Source organism: Delphinus delphis, chromosome 2, assembly GCF_949987515.2.
Source record: "Delphinus delphis chromosome 2, mDelDel1.2, whole genome shotgun sequence".
NCBI lineage: Eukaryota > Metazoa > Chordata > Mammalia > Artiodactyla > Delphinidae > Delphinus > Delphinus delphis.
In genome coordinates, this window is record NC_082684.1 from 123,398,255 (window position 1) to 123,422,572 (window position 24,318).

Consider the following 24,318-nt stretch of genomic DNA (forward strand, 5'->3'; position numbering starts at 1 on the left):
CCCAAGGGGACCTGGAAGCTTCAAAGGGCACAGTGCCTGTCTGCGGCAGCGCACCCGGCATCGCAACAGTGCCCGCGTCGCTGTTCCGCCAACACACTGTTCCAGATAAATCTCTGGCTCTTCGAAAGTCCTGCGTGCCTCACAGGCCGGCCGCATCATGCCTTCTGGGAGAAAAACTTTTAGCTTTGCACATTCCCATACAAGCAACATACTGGTCAAATGGCATGTTCACACAACACCTATCCTCAAGGAGAGCGGCACAGACGCCTCAGCATGTCTATATTCTCTACGTCCTGCAAGACACCCTTTGGGCGTCATTCCTCCGGCAATGGGATCACAACTCTACGCAGGTTACCTACCTCAACGCATCCTCATAAACTGCCAAAGCCATCTCCTTCATAGGCAGCTGATGCAACCCATCACGGACAGGACACATCCTTGGGAAGCCATGGCCAGCGCCTGCACCCCAATAATGACAGCCCATCCCACAACATAACACAGGACATGTCCTCATGATGCCTTACCTTCCTTTCCAGGAAACAGCCACCACGCAGGCTTAAATGCACCACTCGGTGCTAACCCCATTCCACGATGGCCCACATTGTGTCAACACCTGTGCCGGGAGCTGCAGTACAGGAGCTGACATGGGCCCTACCTAGGCCTAATCCACCAGTCCCCTTCCACCAAAGCCCAACCCCAGTCCACACCCACTCACTGCTCCAGCCACACCGGGAACTCTAGAACATCAAAGCTCCAAATCAAACGACAGAAAGGTCCACAGGCCTGGCCTCATACTCCAGGCCCCAACCAGGGAAGCTTGCTCGTTTTGGCTTCCAGAGCTAAACCCTAAAGCGGCGTGCACAAAGCGAGATCCCGGCCAAAACACACCTTTCCAAGCTGCAAGCTCACTGGGCCTACACCACCACACACTCCGCCTCTGAAGACCAGCAGGAGAGCCTGACTTCTCACACTCCCTCAACGGTCTTTCAGCAGTGACCTGATATTCACAGACAACCCAGCTTAGAGGCAGACACAGTCAACCCTCAGAGAGGAGCCCCTCCAGGTCTAGAGCCCTGAGTGGTGTTTGCATGCATGTCAGCAGGGGATGCTGGCCCTCAGCATGTCTATCTTCTCTACGTCATGCAAGACACCCTTTGGTGTCATTCCTCAGGCAATGGGATCACAACTCTATGCAGGTTACCTACCTTGCTCCTCACAGTGCCCTACGCCCGAGAGAGGAAACGTGCTGGACCTCAGATTTGATGAGGAGATGGTAGAGTGTTCTCACTCATTTTGTTCAGATTTTCCAAGGAATGCACACAAGGGTGTCATCATCGATCTAAGCACGTGCTGGGACGCTGCAGAACACAAGCAGGCATGGCATGAGGGTCTGCAGAGGAGCCATGACATCGTAGTACTCCAAAAGCCGGGGATATCCACTGCCCTCAGGCCACTCTGCAAGAGCAACAGTCAAACTACTCTTGAAGCCACTGGGCAAGTCTGAGGAAAACATAATATCCACTGGCACAATTTTGGGTAGGTGAACGCCTACCATCCTGAGTCATCCAGGACCAAGCTTAGCAACCTGCCCCCACCTCACTTTTACAGTTCTCCTCCAGTCATCAGACAACGCAAAGTCTTCTTGCCTTTCCTGACGGCCACTCTTGCCCTGCAACTGCGTCTGAGAAGTGGACATAAAACACGCAGGCGTCAGAATTGGACGGTGTCTGCATAGAACCTGATTCATGCGAATGTTTACCTGGGCTTGAGCCCGGACCCTGATTCCCAAGGACCTCTACCCTTACTGAGGACTCAATGTTTGTCTGACAGCACGACTGCAGAAAGTTAGGCACGTACCTTGGCCGGTATGTGAGAGGGTCTATGTGTGTGTTCACGCGTGTGCACGTGTGTGACTGTCACTGCTCACGAGGATGCGCCTGTGGGCTTCTTTCTGTTCCTCTGAATCTGCATCTTGGTCTCCGTGTATCCCTGAGGCCCTCTGCAGAGACAACGAACCGTAAAAGCCACAGTTTATACACAGCGCGCTAGCTTTGCACACTGCCCCCCCTGAATGGAGATAGACCCCTTCAAGCTTCAAGAGGCTGAATGCGAACTCTGAAACCCAGGGTCTGCTGATATTGGCCACGGATTCCCGCTCTCCCACAGGCAAGCCTTCTGACCAAAGCACAAAGACCTAACCAGACTTGCCTCCCGGCTGTGGGTGCGACATATACGTGGACCCGGAGATCCTGCCAGCTGGTAGCACATCTGATGTGCACTTGGGACCCCTTCCGGTACTCCTGGAGGCAAGAGGACCTCCGCTGGTCGGGCCGACCCTGACCTGCAGCAGGCTACAGGCAAGATGCAGCCCGGCACCACTCAAGGGGCTAACGAAATTCGGCCTATGTGCCAATTCTCGCCAACTAGGCCAAATCACTTTCTGTGGACCCATAGGAATGCCCACCACAGGAAGTGGTGGGCTTCAGCAACCATGACCCAGGTTTGGACCACACAGCCGAAACTACCCTACCATCCCTGCCATATTTCGCCAGCACAAAGCCAGCAGGGTTTGCTGCCCTGTACCCCGAGGAAATGCACAAATCCTTGCCAGATCGTACTCCGCGGCCTCCTCCTGCCCACGGGGCAACTCGCCCCTATTGGAAGCCACAGACATCGTGCAAACAGGGGGACACTGTACACCTGGGACGAAAGATCACAAGCATGTCTGCTTTGATGCCAGTGACCCTACCCCAAGGATCCTGGGACTTCTCCACTACCACAGCGACACTACCGAGAACCTCACAGAGATCACAGGCACTGTCCCCTAAAACCACAGACAGACTGCCAACAGAAGACCTCTGCCACCCAAGGGGACCTGGAAGCTTCAAAGGGCACAGTGCCTGTCTGCGGCAGCGCACCCGGCATCGCAACAGTGCCCGCGTCGCTGTTCCGCCAACACACTGCTCCAGATAAATCTCTGGCTCTTCGAAAGTCCTTCGTGCCTCACGGGCCGGACGCATCATGCCCTCTGGGAGAAAAATTTTCACTTTGCACATTCCCAAACAAGGGAACAAAGTGGCCAAAGGGCATGTTCGCATAACTCACCTATCCTCAAGGAGAGCGGCACAGACGCCTCAGCATGTCTATCTTCTCTACGTCCTGCAAGACACCCTTTGGGCGTCATTCCTCCAGCAATGGGATCACAACTCTACGCAGGTTACCTACCTCACCCCATCCTCTTGAACTGCCAAACCCATCCCCTTCATAGGCAACTGATGCCAACCCATCACGGACAGGACACATCCTTGGGAAGCCGTGGCCAGCGCCTGCACCCCAATAATGACAGCCCATCCCCCGACATCACACAGGACATGTCCTCATGATGCCTTACCTTCCTCTCCAGGAAACAGCCACCACGCAGGCTTAAATGCAGCACTCGGTGCTAACCCCACTCCACGATAGCCCACTTAGTGCCAACACCAGTGCCGGGAGGTGCAGTAGAGGAGCTGACATGGGCCCTACCTAGCCCTAATCCATCAGTCCCCTTCTGCCAAAGCCAAACCACAGTCCACACCCACTCACTATTCCAGCCGCACCGGGCACTCAAGAACTTCAAAGCCCCAACCCAAATGACAGGGAGGGCCACAGGCCTGACCTGATGCTCCAGGCCCCAACCAGGGAAGCTTGCTCGTTTTGGCTTCCAGAGCTAAACCCCGAAGCGGCGTGCACAAAGCGAGATCCCGGCCAAAACACACCTTTCCAAGCTGCAAGCTCACTGGGCCTACACCACCACACACTCCGACGCTGAAGACCAGCAGGAGAGCATGCCCCCTCACATTCCCTCAACGGTCTTTCAGCACTGACCTGATATTCACCGACGACGTAGCTTAGGGGCAGACACAGTCGACCCTCAGAGAGGAGCCCCTCCAAGTCTGGAGCCCTGAGTGGTGTTTTCATGCATGTCAGCAGGGGACGCTGGCCCTCAGCATGTCTATCTTGTCTATGTCCTGCAAGACATCCTTTGGGCGTCATTCTTCCGGCAATGGGATCACAACTCTACGCAGGTTACCTACCTCGCTCCTCACTGTCCCCTACGCCTGAGAGAGGAAACGTGCTGGACCTCAGACTTGATGAGGAGACGGTAGAGTGTTCTCACTCATTTTGTTCAGAATTTCCAAGGAATGCATACAGGGGTGTCATCATCCATCCAAGCACGTGCTGGGACGCAGCAGTACACATCCAGGCACGCCATGCGGGTCTGCAGAGGAGCCATGACCTCGTTGTACTCCAGAACCCTGGGGAATCCGCAGCCCTCAGGCCACTCTGCAAGAGCAACAGTCAATCTACTCTTGAAGCCACTGGGCCCGTCTGAGGAAAACCTAATACCCAAAGGCACATTTTAGGGTGGGTGAACGCCTACCTTTCCGTGTTAACCACATCTACGCTCGGAAACGTGGGCCTGCCTCACTTTTTCCAGTTCTCCTCAGCACCTCCAGTCGTCAGCCCACGCAAACGTCCTCTTGTCTTTGCTGACGGCCAGCCTTGTCAAGCAACTGCACCTGGGATGTGCACAGAAATCACGCAGGATTCAGAAGTGAACGGGGGTCCTTAGGGAACATGATTTATATGAACATATACCTGGGCTGCAGCCCTGAACCTGCTTCACAAGGACCTCTATCCCTTACCAAGAACTGAAAGTGTGTCTGACAGCATGACTGCAGGAAGTTAGGCATGTACGTTGGCCTTTGTGTGTGAGGGTGTATGTGTGTGTTCCTGCGTGTGCACGTGCGTGACTATGACTACGCATGATGATGTGCTTGTGGGTTTCTGTGTGGACCTCTGAATCCCTGTACTGGTCTTTGTGTGTCCTTGAGGCCTTCTGCAGTGACACTGAATAGTAAATGTCGCAGTTTATACACAATACCCTGACTTTGGACCACCCCACTGAATGGAGAAATACCCCTGCCAGCTTCAAGAGGCCATATGCTAACTTTGACCATTTGACCACCAGAGGCTGTTGAAATAGGCCACCGACTCCCGCTATCCCTCAGCCATGCCTTCTCACCAAAGCACAAAGTGTCGAGGAGATCTGCCTCCCAGCCGTGAGTGTCACATCTACATGGACCTAGAGACCTTGCTAGCTACTAGCACATCTGATGTGCACTTGGGGTCACTCCCAGCGCTTTTGGAAGCAAGGGAACCTCCCATGGATGGCGTTGACAATGACCTGCAGCTGGCAGCAGACAAAATGCAACCCGGTACCTCTCAAGGGTCTAATGGACTTCAGCCCAAGTGCGACTTCTCGCCAACTAGGCCAAATCACTTTCCGTGGACCTGTGGGAATGCCCACCATGGCAAGAGGTGGTCTTCAGTAACCATGACCCAGGTTCAAACCCCACAGCAGAAACTAGGCCACCTTTCCAGCCACATCTCGGCCAGCTCCCCTCTGGCAGGATTCAGAGCCCTGAATCCCGAGGAAATGCTCAAACACTTGGCAACCGTGTCCTCACTGCCCTCCTCCTGCCCACATGGCCACTGGACCCTATTAGAAACCAGAGATAACATGCGAACACGGGGACACTGTACACCAGGGAAAACAGACCACAAGCATTTCTGCTTTGATGACACTGAACCCACACCATGCATCCTGGCACTTCTCCACTGCCACAGCGAAACTTCCGAGGACCTCACAGAGAAAAGCACTGTCCCCGAGGACCACAGACAAACTTCCAACGGAAGACCTCTGCCACATGAGGGGACCTGGAAGCCAGTAAGGGAAATGTGGCTGTCAAGGTCAGCGCACCTGGCATCACAACAGTGCGCCCATCTCTACCATGCCAACGGACTGCTTCGGATAAACCTCTGGCTGTTAGATAGGCCTCCGTACCTCATGGGCCGGCCGCGGCACGCCTTCCGGGAAAAACACTTTCGCTTTGCACATTCCCAAACTAGGGAACAAAGTGGCCAAAGGGCATGTTCGCATAACTCACCTACCCCCAGAAGGCCAGCACACACTCTTCAGCATATCGATCTTTTCTAGGTTACGCAAGACACCCTTTGGGAATCATTTCTCCAGCAACGGGATCACAAGTCTACACAGGTTACCTACCTCGTCGCATCCACATGAACCGCCAAAGCCATCCTCTCCATAGGCAGGTGATGCCAGCCCATCAAGTACATGACAAATCCTTGAGAAGCCGAGGCCAGAGCCTGCAACCCAATGATGACAGCCCATGCCACAACATCACATAGGACCTGTCCTTATCATGCCTTACCTTCCTGTCCAGACCATCAGCCACGACACAGGCTTAAATGCAGCACTCGGACCTCACCCCACTCCACGATGACCACGTGGCGAAAACACTGTGCCGGGAATTGCAATACAGGAGCTCACAAGCGCAACACCAAGGCCTAATCCATCAGCCCCCTTGCGCCGATGCCCAACGCCAGGCCCCACACACCCACTGCTCCAGCCTCACTGGCCACTCAAGAACTTCACCATGACAAACGCAAAAACAGGGAGGGCCACAGGCCTGGCCTGAGGTCCCAGGCTCCAACCAGGGAAGCTTTCTCATTTTGGCTTCCAGAATCAACCCCCAAAGCGGCACACACAAACCGTGACACTGGCCAAAACACACCTCCCAAGCTGCAAGCTCACTGCACCTACCTCAGCCCACACTCCGACTCTGAAGATCAGCAGGTGAGCCTGCCCCCTCACATTCCGTCAGCGCCCTTTCAGCAGGGACCTGGGATTCATAGACGACCCAGTTTATGTGCAGACACGGTCCACCCTCAGACAGAAACCCCTCCAATGCTGGAGTACTGGGTGGTATTTGCATGTATGTCAGGAGGGGATGATGACCCTCACTCCTCACTGTGCCCTAACCCCGAGAGAGGAAACGTGCTGGACCTCAGTTTCGATAAGGAGACTGTAGAGTGTTCTCACTCATTTTGTTCAGATTTTCCAAGGAATGCATACAAGGGTGTCATCATAGATCCGTATACATGCTGGGAAGCTGCAGAACATAACCGGGCAGGCCGTGGGGCTCTGGAGAGAAGACATTACCCTGGAGTACTCCAACAGCCTGGGAAATCCACAGTCCTCAGACCACTCAGCAAAAGCAAAAATCAATCCACTCTTGCAGCCATTGGGCCCGTCTGAGGAAAACCTAATATAGAATGGCACATCTTAGGGTGAGTGAATGCCTACCGTCCTGAGTTATCCACAGCCATGCTTAGCAGTATGCGCCCGCCTCACTTTTTCCAGTTTTCCTTAGCTCATCCAGTCATCAGAGTACGCGAAGGTCTTCTTTTTGCCGACAGCCAGCCTTGCCGAGCAACTACACCTGAGAAGTGGACAGAAATAACAGAGGCTTCAGAAGTGGACCGAGGTCCTCAGGGAACATGATCCATGAGAATATTTACCTGGGCTTCTGCTCTGACCCTGCTTCCCAAGAACCTCTATCCCTCACCGAGTATTGATTTGTGTCTCACAGCATGTCTGCAGGAAGTTAGGCACGTACATTGGCCAGTGTGTGAGACGCTGTATATGTGTATTCACGCGCGTGGGCATGTGTGACTGCGACTGCGCACGAGGATGCGATTGTGGTTTCCTGTGTGTGCCTCTGAAAACGCGTCTTGCTCTGTGTGTGTCCCTGTGGCCCTCTGCAGAGGCCTCCAATAGTTAATACCAGAGATTATACACAACACCCTGGTTGGACTCCCAACAGAAAGAAAAACCCCTGTGAGCTGCAAGAGCCTTATGAGAACTGTGACCCCCAGGAGCTGTAGAAATAGGCCACAGACTCCTGCTCTCGCATAGCCATGCCTTCTGACCAAAGCACGAACCTAGATGAGACCTGCCTTCCAGTTGTAGGTGTCACATGAGTGTGGACATGGACATCCTGCCAGCTAACAGCACATCTGATATGCAATTGGACCACTCCCAGTGCTTCCAGAAGCAAGGGAAACTCCTATGGGTGGGCTGAAACCGACCTGAAGATGGCTACAGGCAAGATGTAGTCTGGCACCACTCAAGGGGCTAACGATATTTGGCCCAAAAGCCAATTCTCGCCAAATAGGACAAATCACGTTCTGTGGACCCATGGGTATGCCCACCAAGGGAAGTGGTAGGATTAAGCAACCATAATCCAGGTTGGAACCCCACAGAAGAAACTAGACCATCTTCCCGGCCACGTCTCGCCAGCACCCAGCCGGCAGGTTTCTCGGCCCTGAACCTGGAGGAAACGCTCAAATTTTTGACAGCCTCGTCCTAAGTGCCCTCCTCCTGCCCACAGGGCAACTCGACCTTACTTGAAGCCACACACATCATGCAAACACGGGGTCACTGTACACCAAGGAAGACAGACCACATACATGTCTGCTTTGATGACGCCGATCCCACCCCATGCATTCTGGCACTTCTCCACTGCCACAGCGACACTACCAAGGACCTTACAGAGATCAAAAGCACTGTCCCCGAGGACCACAAACAGACTTCCAACAGAAGACCTCTGCCACGTGAGGGGACCTGTAACTCTGAAAGGGCATAGTGCCTGTCCATGGCAGCGCACCTAGCATAGCAACAGTGTCCCCATCTCTGCCCCGCGTAAACCTCTGGATGTTCGAAAGGCCTGCATGACACACGGGCCGGCCGCATCATGCCCTCCGGGAGAAAAACTTTCACTTTGCACATTCCCAAACAAGGGACAAAGCGGCCAAAGGGCATGTTCGCATAACTCACCTATCCTCAAGAAGAGGGGCACAGACGCCTCAGCATTTCTATCTTCTCTAGGTCCCGCAAGACACCCTTTGGGAGTCATCCCTCCAGCAACGGAATCTCAACTCATCACAGGTTACCTACCTGACCGAATCCTCATGAAATGCCAAAGCCACCCCCTTCATACACAGCTGATGCCAGCCCACCACAAACAGGACACATGCTTGGGAAGCCGTGGCCAGCATCTGCAACTCAATGATGACAGCCCATCCCATGACATCACAAAGGACATCTCCTCATAATGCTTTACCTTCCTCTCCAGGCCAGCAGTCACCACGCAGGCTTAAATGCAGCACTCACTCCTAACCCCACTCTACGATGACCCACTTAGTGCAAACACTGTGCCAGAAGCTGCAGTAGAGGAGCTGACATGGGCACCACCGAGGCCTAATCCATCAGCCCCCTTCCACCAACGTCCAACCCCAGCCCACACCCACCCACTGCTGCAGCCCCACCGGGCACTCAAGAACCTCAACGCGCCAAACTCAAGAACATGGAGGGCCACACAGGCCTGGCCTGAGGCTCCATGCTCCAATCAGGGAAGCTTGCACATTTTGGCTTCCAGAATTAACCACCGAAGCAGCGTGCACAAAGCGTGATCCCGGCCAAAGCACACCTTTCCAAGCTGCAAGCTCACTGGGCCTACACCAGGACACACTCCGACTCTTAAGACCAGCAGGAGAGCCTGCCCCCTCGCATTCCTTCAACGGTCTTTCAGCACTGACCTGATATTCATACATGACCCAGCTTACGGGCAGACACAGTTGAACCTCAGACAGTAGCCCCTTCAATTCTGGAGCCCTGGGTGGTGTTTGCATGCATGTCAGTTGGGGACACTGGCCCTCACTCCTCACTGTCTGAAACACCCAAGAGAGGAAACGTGCTGGACCTCAGATTCGATAAGGAGACGGTAGAGTGTTCTCACTCATTTTGTTCAGATTTTCCAAGGAATGCATACAAGGGTGTCATCATCGATCCAAGCACGTGCTGGGACGCAGCAGAACACATCCGGGCATGCCATGCAGGTCTGCAGAGGAGCTATGACCTCGTAGTACTCCACAACCCAGGGGAATCCACAGCCCTCAGGCCACTCTGCAAGAGCAACAGTCAATCTACTCTTGAAGCCACTGGGCCCGTCTGAGGAAAACCTAATATCCGATAACACATGTTGTGTTGGTTGAATGCCTACCATCCTGAAATATCCACGTCAATGCTCAGAAACGTGGGCCCGCCTCACTTTTTCCAGTTCTCCTCAGCACCTCCAGTCGTCAGCCCACGCAAACGTCCTCTTGTCTTTGCTGACGGCCAGCCTTGTCAAGCAACTGCACCTGAGATGTGGACGGAAATCACGCAGGATTCAGAAGTGAACCTGGGTCCTGAGAAAACGTGATTTATGGGAACATTTACCTGGGCTGGAGCCCTGAACCTGCTTCACAAGGACATCTATCCCTTACCAAGAACTGAAAGTGTGTCTGACAGCATGACTGCAGGAAGTTAGGCACGTACGTTGGCCGTTGTGTGTGAGGGTGCACGTGTATATTCCTGCGTGTACACGTGCATGACTATGACTACGCACGATGATGCGCTTGTGGGTTTCTGTGTCAGCCTCTGCATCCCTGTCCTGGTCTTTGTGTGTCCTTGAGGCCCTCTGCAGTGACACTGAATAGTAAAAGTCACAGGTTATACACAGTACCCTGGCTTTGGACCACCCCACTGAATGGAGAAACACTCCTACCAGCTTCAAGTAGCCACATGAGAACTTTGACCCCCAGAGGCTGTTGAAATAGGCCACCGACTCCCGCTATCCCACAGCCATGCCTTCTGACCAAAGCACAAAGACTCGAGGAGATCTGCCTCACAGCCTGCTAGCTACTAGCACATCTGATGTGCACTTGGGGTCACTCCCAGCGCTTTTGGAAGCAAGGGAACTTCCCATGGATGGCGTTGACAATGACCTGCAGCTGGCAGCAGACAAAATGCAACCCGGCACCTCTCAAGGGTCTAATGGACTTCAGCCCAAGTGTGACTTCTCGCCAACTAGGCCAAATCACTTTCTGTGGACCTGTGGGAATGCCCACCACGGCAAGAGGTGGTCTTCAGTAACCATGACCCAGGTTCAAACCCCACAGCAGAAACTAGGCCACCTTTCCAGCCACGTCTCGGCCAGCTCCCCCTTGGCAGGATTCAGAGCCCTGAATCCCGAGGAAATGCTCAAACACTCAGCAACCTTGGCCCCACTGCGCTCCTCCTGCCCACACGGCAACTCGACCCTACTGGAAGCCACAGATAACATGCGAACACGGGGACACTATACACGAGGGAAGACAAACCACAAGCATGTCTGCTTTGATGATGCCAAACCCACACCATGCATCCTGGCACTTCTCCACTGCCATAGAGATACTACCGAGGACCTCACAGAGATCAAAAGCACTGTCCCCGAGGACCACAGACAAACTTCCAACGGAAGACCTCTGCCATGAGAGGGGACCTGGAAGCCAGTAAGGGAAATGTGGCTGTCAAGGTCAGCGCACCTGGCATCACAACAGTGCGCCCATCTCTACCATGCCAACGGATTGTTTCGGATAAACCTCTGGCTGTTAGATAGGCCTCTGTACTTCATGGGCCGGCCACGTCACGCCTTCCGGGAAAAACACTTTCGCTTTGCACATTCCCAAACTAGGGAACAAAGTGGCCAAAGGGCATGTTCGCATAACTCACCTACCCCCAGAAGGCCAGCACACACTCCTCAGAATATCGATCTTTTCTAGGTCACGCAAGACACCCTTTGGGAATCATTTCTCTGGCAACGGGATCACAAGTCCACACAGGTTACCTACCTCGTCGCATCCACATGAACCGCCAAAGCCATCCTCTCCATAGGCAGGTGATGCCAGCCCATCAAGTACATGACAAATCCTTGAGAAGCCGAGGCCAGAGCCTGCAACCCAATGATGACAGCCCATGCCACAACATCACATAGGACCTGTCCTTATCATGCCTTACCTTCCTGTCCAGACCATCAGCCACGACACAGGCTTAAATGCAGCACTCGGACCTCACCCCACTCCACGATGACCACGTGGCGAAAACACTGTGCCGGGAATTGCAATACAGGAGCTGACAAGCGCAACACCGAGGCCTAATCCATCAGCCCCCTTGCGCCGATGCCCAACGCCAGGCCCCACACACCCACTGCTCCAGCCTCACTGGCCACTCAAGAACTTCACCATGACAAACACAAAAACAGGGAGGGCCACAGGCCTGGCCTGAGGCTCCGGGCTCCAACCAGGGAAGCTTTCTCATTTTGGCTTCCAGAATCAACCCCCAAAGCGGCACGCACAAACCGTGACACTGGCCAAAACACACCTCCCAAGCTGCAAGCTCACTGCACCTACCTCAGCCCACACTCCGACTCTGAAGATCAGCAGGTGAACCTGCCCCCTCACATTCCCTCAGCGGCCTTTCAGCAGGGACCTGGGATTCATAGACGACCCAGTTTATGTGCAGACACGGTCCACCCTCAGACAGAAACCCCTCCAATGCTGGAGCCCTAGGTGGTATTTGCATGCATGTCTGGAGGGGACGATGGCCCTTACTCCTAACTGTGCCCTACCCCCGAGAGAGGAAACGTGCTGGACCTCAGTATCGATGAGGAGATGGTAGAGTGTTCTCACTCATTTTGTTCAGATTTTCCAAGAAATGCATACAAGGGTGTCATCATCGATCCAAGCACATGCTGGGAAGCTGCAGAATATAACTGGGCAGGCTGCGAGGCTCTGTAGAGCAGCCATGACCCCGGTGTACTCCAAAACCCTGGGGAATCCACAGTCCTCAGGCCACTCAGCAAGAGCAACAGTCAATCCACTCTTGCAGCCACTGGGCCCATCTGAGGAAATCCTAATATCCAATGCACATCTTAGGGTGCGTGAATGCCTACCTTCCTGAGTTATCCACGGCCACGCTCACCAACACGCACCCGCCTCACTTTTTCGAGTTCTCCTTAGCACCTCCAGTCATCAGACCAGAGAGGTGGACAGAAATCACTCAGGCTTCAGAATTGGACTGGGGTCCTCAGAGAACATTATTCATGTGAACATTTACCGGGGCGTGATCCTGGAAACTCCTTCCCAAGGACCTCTATCCCTTACGGAGGACTGATTGCGTGTCTGACAGCACAACTGTAGAAGTTAGGCACTTACATTAGCCAGTGTGTTTGAGGGTGTATGTGTGTGTTTGCACGTGTATGCACGTGTATGCACGAGGATGCGCTTGGGGGTTTCTATGTGTTCCTCTGAATCCGCGTCTTGGTCTCTGTGTGTCCCTGTTGCCCTCTGCAGAGAACCTGAACAGTAAAAGCCACAGCTTATACACAGCGCCCTGGCTTTGGACCCCCCCACTAAATGGAGAAAACCCCTGTTAGCCTCAAGAGGCCGCATGTGAACTTTGACCCCCAGGGGCTGTTGAAATTGGCCATGGATCCCGCTCTCCCACAGCCACGCCTTGTGACCATAGCACAAAGACTCGACGAGATCTGCCTCCCGGCTGTGGGTGTGACATCTACGTGGACCTGGAGACCCTGCCAGCTAGTAGCACATCTGATGTGCACTTGGGGCCACTCCCAGTGCTTTTGGAAGCAAGGGAACCTCCCATTGATGGTGCCAACTCTGACGTGCAGCTGGCTATAGGCAAGATGCAGCCCGGCACCTCTCTAGGGGCTAATGGACTTCAGCCCAAGTGCTACTTCTTGTCATCTAGGGCAAATCACTTTCCATGGACCTGTGGGAATGCCCACCATGGGAAGTGGTGGGCTTCAGCAACCATGACCCAGGTTCGAACCCCACGGCAGAAGCTAGGTTACCTTTCCAGCCACGTCCCGGCCAGCTTCTAGCCGGCAGGGTTTGGAGCCCTGAATCCGAGGAAACGTTCAAACACTCAACAGCCTCATCCTCAGTGCCCTCCTCCTGCCCACAAGGCGACTCGACCCTACTGGAAGCCACAGACATCATGCGAACATGGGGACACTGTACACCAGGGAAGACAGACTGCAAGCATGTCTGATTTGACGACGCTGACCCCATCCCATGCATTCTGGCACTTCTCCACTGCCACAGCGACACTAACAAGGACCTCACAGAGATCAAAGGCACTGTCCCCGAGGACCACAGACAGACTTCCAGTGGAAGACCTCTGCCACGCAAGGGAAGCTGGAACCCTGCAAGGGCACAGTGAATACACCCCCCGAAGTGCCACGCCCAAAGTGGGAACCTGACCAAAACACACCTCTCCAAGCCGCGAGCTCACTGGGCCTAGATCTGCACACACTCCTTCTCCTAAGACCAGCAGGAGAGCCTGCCATCTCACAATCCCTCACTGGCCTTTCACCAAGGACCTGGGATCATAGACTACCCAGCTACTGTGCAGACATAGTCGACCCTCAGACAGGATCCCCTCCAATGCTGGCACCCTGAGTGGTGTTTGCATGCGTGTCAGCAAGGGAACGTTGGCCCTCACTCCTAACTGTCCCCTACCCCCAAGGGAGGCAACGTGCTGGACCTCAGTTTCGATGAGGAGATGGTAGAGCATTCTCACTTATTTTGTTCAGATTTACCAAGGAATGCATACGAGGGAGTCATCATCCATCCGAGCACGTGCTGGGACACTGCAGAATCCAACTGTGAGGCCGGGTGGCTCTGAAGAGGATCCAATGACCCCGGAGTACTCCAACAGCCTGGGGAATCCACAGCTCCCAGGCCACTCAGCAAGAAGAAGAGTGAATCCACGCTTGCAGTCACTGGGTCCATCCAAGGAAACCCTAATATCCAACAGCACACCTTGGGGTGGGGGGATGTCTATGGCCCTGAGAGATCCATGGCCAGGTTCAGCACCCTGGGACCATCCCACTTCTTTCGTGTCTCCCTCATACCTCCAGTCATCATATCACGCGAAGGTGTTCTTGTCTTAGCGGACGGCCAGCCTTGCTTGGCAACTCCACCTGAGAAGTCGACAGAAATCACACATGAGCTTCAGAATTGGATCCGGGTCCTCACAGAAGAAGATTCATGCCAATGTTTACCTGGTGGTAAGCCCTGCACCTGCTTCCAACTACCTCTTTCCCTTAGGGAGGACTGAATGTGTGTCTGATGGCAGGAGTGTAGGACATTAGTCACTTACGTTTGCCTGTATGTGTTTGTTCATTTGTATTTTTGTGTTTGTAGTGAAATGGCATTCCTTCTACGCATCACCGTGGCCTGTGCCTTGTGAAATGCAAAGAATTCCCATGCACACTATGATTTGTGCTTCATGCCAGGATCTGCCACCTAAGTCAAAATCTTCACATTTTTTCAAATCTTCTTATTTTTCATTTTTCATACTTTTTATCCTGTCATATTCTCCCATGAAAAGGTATCACTGCCCTTCCCAACACATAATTTGTACCTCTCACCTGATATGTTCATGGACTTTTAAAAACCCTTCAGCAATGTCCCTCACAGAGTCCCTTTTTAAAAATATTATCTTTTTTTTGCCAACAAACACATGAAAGGATGCTCAACATCGCTAATCAATAGAGAAATGCAAATCAAAACTACAATGAGATATCATCTCACACCAGTCAGAATGGCCATCATCAAAAAATTTATAAACAGCAAATGATGGCGAGGGTGTGGAGAAAAGAGAACCCTCCTGCACTGTTGGTGGGAATGTAAATTGATACAGCCACTATGGAGAACAGTATGGAGGTTCCTTAAAAAACTACAAATAGAACTACCATACGACCCAGCAATCCCACTGCTGGGCATACACCATGAGAAAACCATAATTCAAAAAGAGTCATGTACCAAAATGTTCATTGCAGCTCTATTTACAATAGCCAGGACAAGGAAGCAACCTAAGTGTCCATTGACAGATGAATGGATAAAGAAGATGTGGCACATATACACAATGGAATATTACTCAGCCATAAAAAGAAATGAAATTGAGTTATTTGTAGTGAGGTGGATGGACCTAGAGTCTGTCATACAGAGTGAAGTAAGTCAGAAAGAGAAAAACAAATATTGTATGCTAATACATATATATTGAATCTAAAAAAAAATGGTTCTGAAGAAGCTAGGGGCAGGACAGGAATAAAGACACAGACATAGACAATGTACTTGAGGATGGGGGAGGGGTAATGGCAAGCTGGGATGAAGTGAGAGAGTGGCATGGACATATATACACTACCAAATGTAAAATAGATAGCTTGTGGGAAGCAGCCACATAGCACAGGGAGATCAGCTCAGTGCTTTGTGACCACCTACAGGGGTGGGATAGGGAGGGTGGGAAGGAGACGCAAGAGGGAGGAGATATGGGGGTATATGTATAGCTGATTCACTTTGTTATAGAGCAGAAACTAACACACCATTGTAAACCAATTATACTCCAATAAAGATGTTAAAAAAATATATTATCTTTTTTTCTAAACATAACACCTTTGTGGAAAATATCTCCAATATTATGTGATCTTTTTCACATGTTTTAAAAAGATTATCCATAGACCTGTTTTTTATTATGAATCACCATATGTTATGCAACATATTTTATATTCCATTTCATGTTATTACAAAAGGTAAACTACCCTATTCACAGAAGGCAAAAAGAACAATAGCAATAAAATATCTTTTTCTCAAAAAGTTAAATGAAAAATTTACATACGTTTTTCTTTACCAGTATTACTGTATTTTGTGATATAAGGATTTAATTTTACAGATAAACTGTAACCAGCAGAATCACAGGGGGTGATTTTCAAATTATATTTTTGGTAAAATCTTTCCTCCCGTACCATATAATCAGCTCTTTCAACTGAAGAAGAAAAGAAATAACTCCATTAAAATTGTTAAAATTATTTTAATAGACACTTCTCAAGTGAAGATACACAAGTGATTATAATCCTTCAAGATATGATGAACTTCATTAGTGACTGGTAAAATCAAAAGTGAAATGAGAATGACAGCACCAAATCTGACACATGAGGAACTCCAACACCTGTCCCTTCATAAACAATAACGAAAAAGTGGTAAATGCTTGCACTATCAACTTTTTTGGAAATCTGCAAATTCACCAAGTAATAGCTGTCACTAGGCAATCTCTTAATCAAGAAATAGTTCAATTTCTAAAATCCAGAAACTTTGGGCTGTTTAACTGAGTCTAATCTCATGTCTTATTCCCCAACTCAGTGATATTATTGAGAATAACACTCCACATTCCTGGTTCTTGTAGTGGAAAGAGTCGGACTGACCTCATATCCAAAGAATTGTAATTTCTTTTAATTTATGATTTATGTTGGCTCCCTAAAACACTGGTTCAAAGACTTGCTTTTCTTTCTCCTAATTCAGAAGTCACTCAATGCTAGCAGCTAGATTGGTGGTAATTTGCATTGTTTGTCGCTGCTGCCTAATGCAACGGATTACAGTTGTAACAGAAAATAAATTAAACCAATACCTTATGAGGAAAGTTCAGGAATGAATTTTTTGTGTTTTTGAAGTAATGGCTATCAGGTGATTCCATGTGTTCCTCATAATCTATAAGGGCAGCACAGATGTAGAGTTATGTGCCTATTCAGGGAAAACTTGAGAAGGCCTAAGGTCTCCTCTGTGAGTGAACTTGAGGCTCTTAACAAGCAAAAATTGAGGCTAAGGGAAAGCTTAAAATGCCTGGCTAAGTGTTAAAGGCATATACTAACATACACAGAGAGACTTCTGAAACGCAGGGAAATTTTTTGTCTTCAGGATTTCTAAGGAAATCTTTGTCCAATTTTTAGCTGACCACAAATCTAATGAAGCAGTCTTCAGTGAACACATACCACAAACAACTTCAACAACAAAAAGCAACAACAGACAAACAGGGAAGGCACATCTGATTTCCAGAGTTGCCGCATTATGATATTCATAATGTGCAATTTTCAACATAAAAGTAATGGGCATTCAAGGAAACTATGAAGTATGTCCCACACACAGAGAAAAAAATATAAGAACAAGTAATAGAAACTCTCCCTGAAAAGCCAAGACATTGGACTCAAAGACAAATATTTTAAATCAGTTACTTTAAATGTGTTGAAAGAGCTAATGGAAAACATATTTAAGAACTAGATGAACCCCACAAGCACTGTCTCATGAAATAGGTGTATCAATAAAGAGACAGAAAGTTTTCAAACAAATCAAGTAGACATTCTGGAGCTGAAAAGCACAATAGCAAGTGTTGAAAAACTCACAGAAAGGGCCCCACAACAACTTGAGCTGAAAAAATAAAACTAACTTAAAGGTAAGTCAATTTAAATTATCCAATTATAGGAAGAGAAAATTTATTTTTTAATGGACATAGCCTAAAAGTCCTATGAGGCTACCATCCAGTGTACCAACATATGCATGAGAGTCACGAAAGAAGAAAGAAAGGAACAGAAACTATATTTCAAGTAATAATGGACAAAACTGCCCAAAGTTGATGAAAAGTGATAAACTACCTATACAAGCAGTCTAATGAACTCCATGTAGGATAAATTCAAACAGATTCATACTGAAACACATCATTATGAAACTGTTCAAATAGAAAGTCAAAGAGAGAACCTTGAAAGCAGCAATAAAGAAGGGACTCATCAGATAGAAGTGATCTTCAATAAAATAACAAGTGACTTTTCATCATACAACATGGGGTAAGAAGGCAGTAGGATGATAGTTTCAAAGTTATGCAATGAAAAGACATTCAACTAGGAATTCTTGATCTGACAATAATGCCTTACAAAAATGAAGGAGAAATTAAGACATTCTCAGACAACAAACACTGAGAATGTTCTTTGACAGCAGCCTTGCCCTACAACAAATGTCAAAGGGGGTCAAGCTGAAATGAATGGACCATATACAGTAACTTGAATCCACATCAAGAAATAAATAATATCAGTAAAGGTAACTTCACAAGCGAATATAAAAGCCAATATTAATATGTTTTTTGTAACTCCTCTCTTTTCCTATCATATGCTTGAATAACTGCATAAAACAAAAATTATCAGTCTGTGGTGATGAGTACATAAGTATAGAGACATAATTTGTGACAATGACAACACACAGGGGAAATGGAGCAATATGGAAGCAAAGATTTTATATACTATTGAAATTAAATTGGTATTAATTAGAACTAGATTGTTATAAATTAAGAAGTTAATTGTTACCCCTAGGGCAACCACTAAGAAAATAACTTAAAAATATATATAGTAAAAACAACAAGGAAATAAAGAAGTTTAAATGGTGCACTCAACAATATCTACTTAACACAAAAAAAGCAATAATGAAGACCAAAAAACATGTAAGACACAGAAAACAATGAACAGCAAAATGGCAGTAGTCCTCCTTTATCAGTAATGACATTAAACAGAAATGGTATAAAATGTATAAGTGAAAGGCAGAGATTGGCAAAATGGATTTAAAAACATGATCCAACTGTATGTTATCTGCCAGAGACACACTTTACATTCAAAGAGACAAACTGGTTGAAAATTAGATCATGAAATAAATATTTCATATAAGTTGTAACCAAAATAGAGCTAGAGTGACTATACTAATATCAGACAAAATTTGTTTTCAAACAAAAATTGTTTCATGGGTCAATTAAACATTGATAAAAGAGTCAATCAATTAAGAAGATATGACAATCATAAACATTTACACACCTACCAACAGAGTCCCAAAATATCTGAAGCAAAATTGCACAGAATTGAAGAGAGAAACAGACATCTCTACAATACGTGGATACTTCAATGTCCTACTTTTAATAACCAATAGAAAAATTAGAAAGAAGATCATTCTGGAAATAGAGCACTTGAACAACACCATAAATCAACTACACCTAACGGACTTACGCAGAACACTCCACCTAAAAGCAGAAGATTACACATTTTTCTCAAGTGCATAAGGAACATTCTTCAGAATAGACCAGAAATAACACCCAAAATAAGTTTAAATAAATTTTAAAACATTGAAATCATACAAAGTATGTTCACTGACCACAATGGAATTAAATTAGAAATCGGTAACAGAAGGAATTTTAGAAGACTCATCACACACAAGTGGAGATTAAGAAACACATTCCTAATAAACAATGAATCAAATAAGATTCTCTCATTCTCAAGGTAAATTATTAAATTATTTGAGATCAATAAAAATTATCATACAACATTCCAAAACTTACAAGATGCCAAAAGCAGTACTTGAGGGGAAAATTTTATAGCTGTTAAAACTTACATTAAAAAATGAAGAAAGAGAGAGGGTGGGAGGGAGGGAGAAGCAAGAGGGAAGAGATATGGGAACATATGTATATGTATAACTGATTCACTTTGTTATAAAGCAGAAACTAACACACCATTGTAAAGCAATTATACCCCAATAAAGATGTTAAAAAAAAAATGAAGAAAGAGGGCTTTCCTGGTGGCGCAGTGGTTGAGAGTCCGCCTGCCGATGCAGGGGACACGGGTTCAGCCCCGGTCTGGGAAGATCCCACATGCCGCGGAGCGGCTGGGCCCATGAGCCATGGCCGCTGAGCCTGCGCGTCCGGAGCCTGTCCTCCGCAATGGGAGAGGCCACAACAGTGAGAGGCCCGCGTACTGGAAAAAAAAAAAATGAAGAAAGATTTCAAGTCAATAATTTAACCTTATACCTGAAGAAGGTAGAAGAAGAGAAACCCAAACATAAAGCAAGAAAAGGAAGAAAAAAAAAGATTAGCATAGAAAATAATAAAGATTAAAGATTGAAATAATCAATTGAATAGAAATTTAAAAATCAATGAAACCAAAAACTGATTCTTTGAAAACTTCAACAAAATTCAGAAAGTTTTAGCTAAACTGACCAGAGGAAAAGAGAGAAGATTCAACTTACTAATGTCACAAATGGACACAGGCACATTATTACTGATTTCAAAGAAATGAAAAGGGTTATAAACAACACTATGAATAAGTGTATACCAACAAATTAAACAATCTAGATGTAATGGATGAATTCCAAAATACATAAAAACTATCAAAAATAACTCAAGAATAAATTGAAAATCCTAATAGACCTTGCTATGGTCTGAATTTTTGTGTCCCCCCAAAATTCATATTTAAAATTGCAACCCCCAAATGTTAACATAGTAGTAGGTAGGACCCTTGGGAAGTGTCTGGACCATAATGGTGGAGACCTGGTGAATGAAATTCCTTTCTTATAAAAGAGACCTCCACTAAACTCTTTTATTCCTTTCACCATGTGAAGATACAAGAAGTCTTCAACTCAGAACAGTGCCCTTACCCGAGCATACCAGCCCCCTGATTTCAACCATGTTGGTATTCCAGCATCCAAAACTTGAAAAATAAATTTCTATTGTTTATATGCTACCTGGTCAGTGGTGTCTTGTTATGATGGCCCAAATGGACCATTAATAAAAAAGTGACTGAGTCAGAAATTTAAAAAATAAAAATAAAAAACCTACCAGCAAAGAAAAGTCTAGGACCATATGCTTCACTGGTGAATTCTACCAAACATTTAAGGAAGAATTGACATCAATACTTCTCAAACTCTTTCAAAAAATAGAGGAGGAAGAAACACTTCCTAACTCATATAATGAGGCCAACTTAACAGTGATACCAAAGCCAGACAAGGACATCACAAGGACCTCACAAACTAGTGAATGTAACAAAAAGAAGTAGACTCACAGATATAGAGAACAAAGTAGTGGTTACCATTGGGGAGAGGGAAGGGAGGGGATGAATTAGGTGTAGTGGATTAACAGGTACAAACTATTAGGTATAAAATAAGCTACAAGCTATATTGTACAACATGGGGAATATAAGCAATATTCTATAATAATTACAAATAGAGTACAACCTTTAAAAATTGTGAATCACTATATTTATACCTGTAACTTATATAATATTGTATATCAACTATACTTCAATTAAAAAAAAGAAGTGATGAGACAGGATATCATCTTGTTCCCAATCCTAGGAAAAAGTACTTCTTTTTTAAAACACCCTGGGTTGTAAATTTTTAATACTTGCCATTTACAGCATTAATACTCTATGTCAATTTAATTCTACACATTAAGACAGCAACCATGCACTATAAATCTACTTATATACTAACATGGATGAATAAACAATTATGTAATTTTAGGATCATATTTATTAGACCAAAATATGTTCTAGTGTTCCTGTCATTCATAATTATACTCAAATGTTTTTGAATGATAAGAGTTTCTACAGTTCATGTCAGTATCTGGTAGGGCTCTTTTCCTCCCTAATATTACAATTATTAATGTTCACGGCTATTTTATTAGTTGTTATTGAGTTCATTTGAATTACTTTGCTAGGTTCTGGAGAAGTGAAAACATATATTACAATACATAAATAAATAAATAAGTATAAAAATAACAAAAACAATTATTACTTCAAAGAATTTGCGACCATAACTTTGTCAAAAGAAAAACAGAGTTTACCCATTTCTAAAGTATTAAACACCAGGCCCTAGGTAACATAAAACCTGTGTAATCATGCCAAGGAATATACAAACCATTTTCCTTATTGATGGATGTTTCAATTTTAACAACAAATAATGATTAATTATTTACTATATGAAATTTCACTATCTCTACACTTGATTAACCCAACCCGATATCTTTTGTGAGATTAATGTACTATGGAAAATTGAATTTTTTTGTGTTTCAGAAAAATGAAGTACTTCAAGGTTCTTTATCATTTAAAATCTTCATGGCCTTACAAAGATCTCAGAAAGTTTAATATATAATATTTCACATCAAAAAATGAAAAACACCTAATTAAAGTCAAATTCATCACTGAGAAGAGTAGCAATAATGACCCATAATGATCTTATGGATCTGACCAAAATGCTCTAACTATGATGATCTCAATCATGGGGTTAACATTCTGAAACCATAATTTGTTACAGAAACTCCCAAACACAGCTTAATTTCACCAAAGGATATTTCACTGCAATAAGAAAATGTATTAAAAAACCAATAATTTTCCAAGATTCTCCATTTGTCAATCCATCCAAAACTCAGATAAAATAAAATTTAAAATTTGGAAATGAGGGTAGAGGCAATCACCAAAGAAAAGGACACATCATGAAGATATAATCGAGTAAGCCATTGAACAGATGAACACAGAGACTTCAGGGTGTGGCACAGAGCACATGACATGAATTTTAAAGGACTCAGGTATAGTTACTCACCCCTATTCTCTGAAGTGGAGGCCCTCATTTCAGCCCTTCTACCTCAAAAAACCATAAATAAACAACAACAACAAAAAAGAAAGATATAGTCTCAAAAAATACTCAACACTAAAAATAACAAACACACTAATACTGACTCCATGGTCAATATTTATTATAGGCATGCATGGTTCCCTTCTTTTAGCCCAACACTAATGAGTCTTTCAGTACCCATCACAGTTGCTTGACCCCTTCTTAATGCAACATTTCTTTTGTTTCCTCATTTATTACTCAAGAACATTTCCTTTAAACAAGTTCTATCTACATCTCTGTTCAAAGTGAGCAAAATGAAGCAAGTCTTGGGTCACTTAGCATATATACAGTGAATATTGCATCATAAGATAGGATGCTAATAATGCCTTGCCCTGGGAGAAAGAAAAGACATGCTTGCAGCAGTATTATGTCGTCAATGAGGGGTCACCAAATAAAGCCAGGCTATGAGGGTCTTATTTGTCCTATTAGAGGGGCATTCATCTGGACCTCAGATTGACATCTGGAATGAGTCCCTCAGCATCCTCAGACAATTTTTCTCATCATCGATCCAGACAAGCACCCTCCCAACATATAAGCATTTCCATAGCCAGGCTTATTTTCTTCAGGCTTATCTACTGCGTTATGAATTTAAAACAGCACATATACTGTAGACATTTTGTTTAGTAGTTGAACAATGGAACCCTCATCTACACAGCACAGTAGGCACATACCATGGATTTTTTCGAATAAAATTAAATAAGATCTATTGAGAAAATACAAAAAATTAAGTCAACTAAAATTTCAAGGAGTAGTGGGGTAATATTTGTAAATGAGGTAGCAAATAAGTTTTGATTATCATAGAAATATGAGTAAAACATCTAAGTTCTGAAATGCTAGTAATAAAAAGTTAAATAAATATTTTGGCACATTTAAATTGCACTAAAAGATTATTTTCATACATAATAAAATGGTATAAAAAGGAAATCTATCAACGGTTCTTAAAGGTTAACCAAGTTACTTCAAAGAGAGATTTTTATTTAATAAAGGAAAGAAACAATAATGAAGATTCCATTAACAAAGTAGGCATACCTATGGGGAAAAATCTATCATAAAAGCATGCTCCCTGAGCGCCTGAAAGAATGAGCTGACAGGACTTGAATTTCTCACATCACTGGCCAGAACACAGACCAAAACTTTCAATAGCACCCGAGTAGCTGCTCACCTTTCTTCCTTGAAGTATGATAACTTTCTAGCCTTTTACCTGCAGCAGAACATCACAAA

The 24,318-nt window shown here is 46.3% G+C and overlaps 1 long non-coding RNA gene and 7 other non-coding genes across 8 annotated transcripts; all 8 read right to left on the reverse strand.

The window, feature by feature from the left end:
* Positions 1-1,248: 1,248 nt before the first annotated feature.
* On the reverse strand, positions 1,249-1,341 carry LOC132421340 (small nucleolar RNA SNORD116). Its single transcript, XR_009518610.1, has one exon. It is a non-coding gene; the product is annotated as a small nucleolar RNA SNORD116 (small nucleolar RNA).
* Positions 1,342-3,936: 2,595 nt separating this feature from the next.
* Positions 3,937-7,333, reverse strand: LOC132419766 (uncharacterized). Its single transcript, XR_009518240.1, has 3 exons — positions 7,211-7,333; positions 4,421-4,559; positions 3,937-4,323 (listed from the first exon to the last, which is right to left on the reverse strand). It is a non-coding gene; the product is annotated as an uncharacterized lncRNA (long non-coding RNA).
* Positions 4,117-4,209, reverse strand: LOC132421343 (small nucleolar RNA SNORD116). Its single transcript, XR_009518613.1, has one exon. It is a non-coding gene; the product is annotated as a small nucleolar RNA SNORD116 (small nucleolar RNA).
* Positions 6,907-6,999, reverse strand: LOC132421334 (small nucleolar RNA SNORD116). The gene has a single exon (XR_009518605.1). It is a non-coding gene; the product is annotated as a small nucleolar RNA SNORD116 (small nucleolar RNA).
* A 2,331-nt stretch (positions 7,334-9,664) lies between the features above and the next one.
* On the reverse strand, positions 9,665-9,757 carry LOC132421314 (small nucleolar RNA SNORD116). The gene has a single exon (XR_009518587.1). It is a non-coding gene; the product is annotated as a small nucleolar RNA SNORD116 (small nucleolar RNA).
* A 2,659-nt stretch (positions 9,758-12,416) lies between these two features.
* On the reverse strand, positions 12,417-12,509 carry LOC132421335 (small nucleolar RNA SNORD116). The gene has a single exon (XR_009518606.1). It is a non-coding gene; the product is annotated as a small nucleolar RNA SNORD116 (small nucleolar RNA).
* A 1,822-nt stretch (positions 12,510-14,331) lies between these two features.
* LOC132421350 (small nucleolar RNA SNORD116) lies at positions 14,332-14,424 on the reverse strand. Its single transcript, XR_009518619.1, has one exon. It is a non-coding gene; the product is annotated as a small nucleolar RNA SNORD116 (small nucleolar RNA).
* Positions 14,425-23,540: 9,116 nt separating this feature from the next.
* On the reverse strand, positions 23,541-23,607 carry LOC132421483 (small nucleolar RNA SNORD109A). Its single transcript, XR_009518727.1, has one exon. It is a non-coding gene; the product is annotated as a small nucleolar RNA SNORD109A (small nucleolar RNA).
* Between the last annotated feature and the right edge of the window lie 711 nt (positions 23,608-24,318).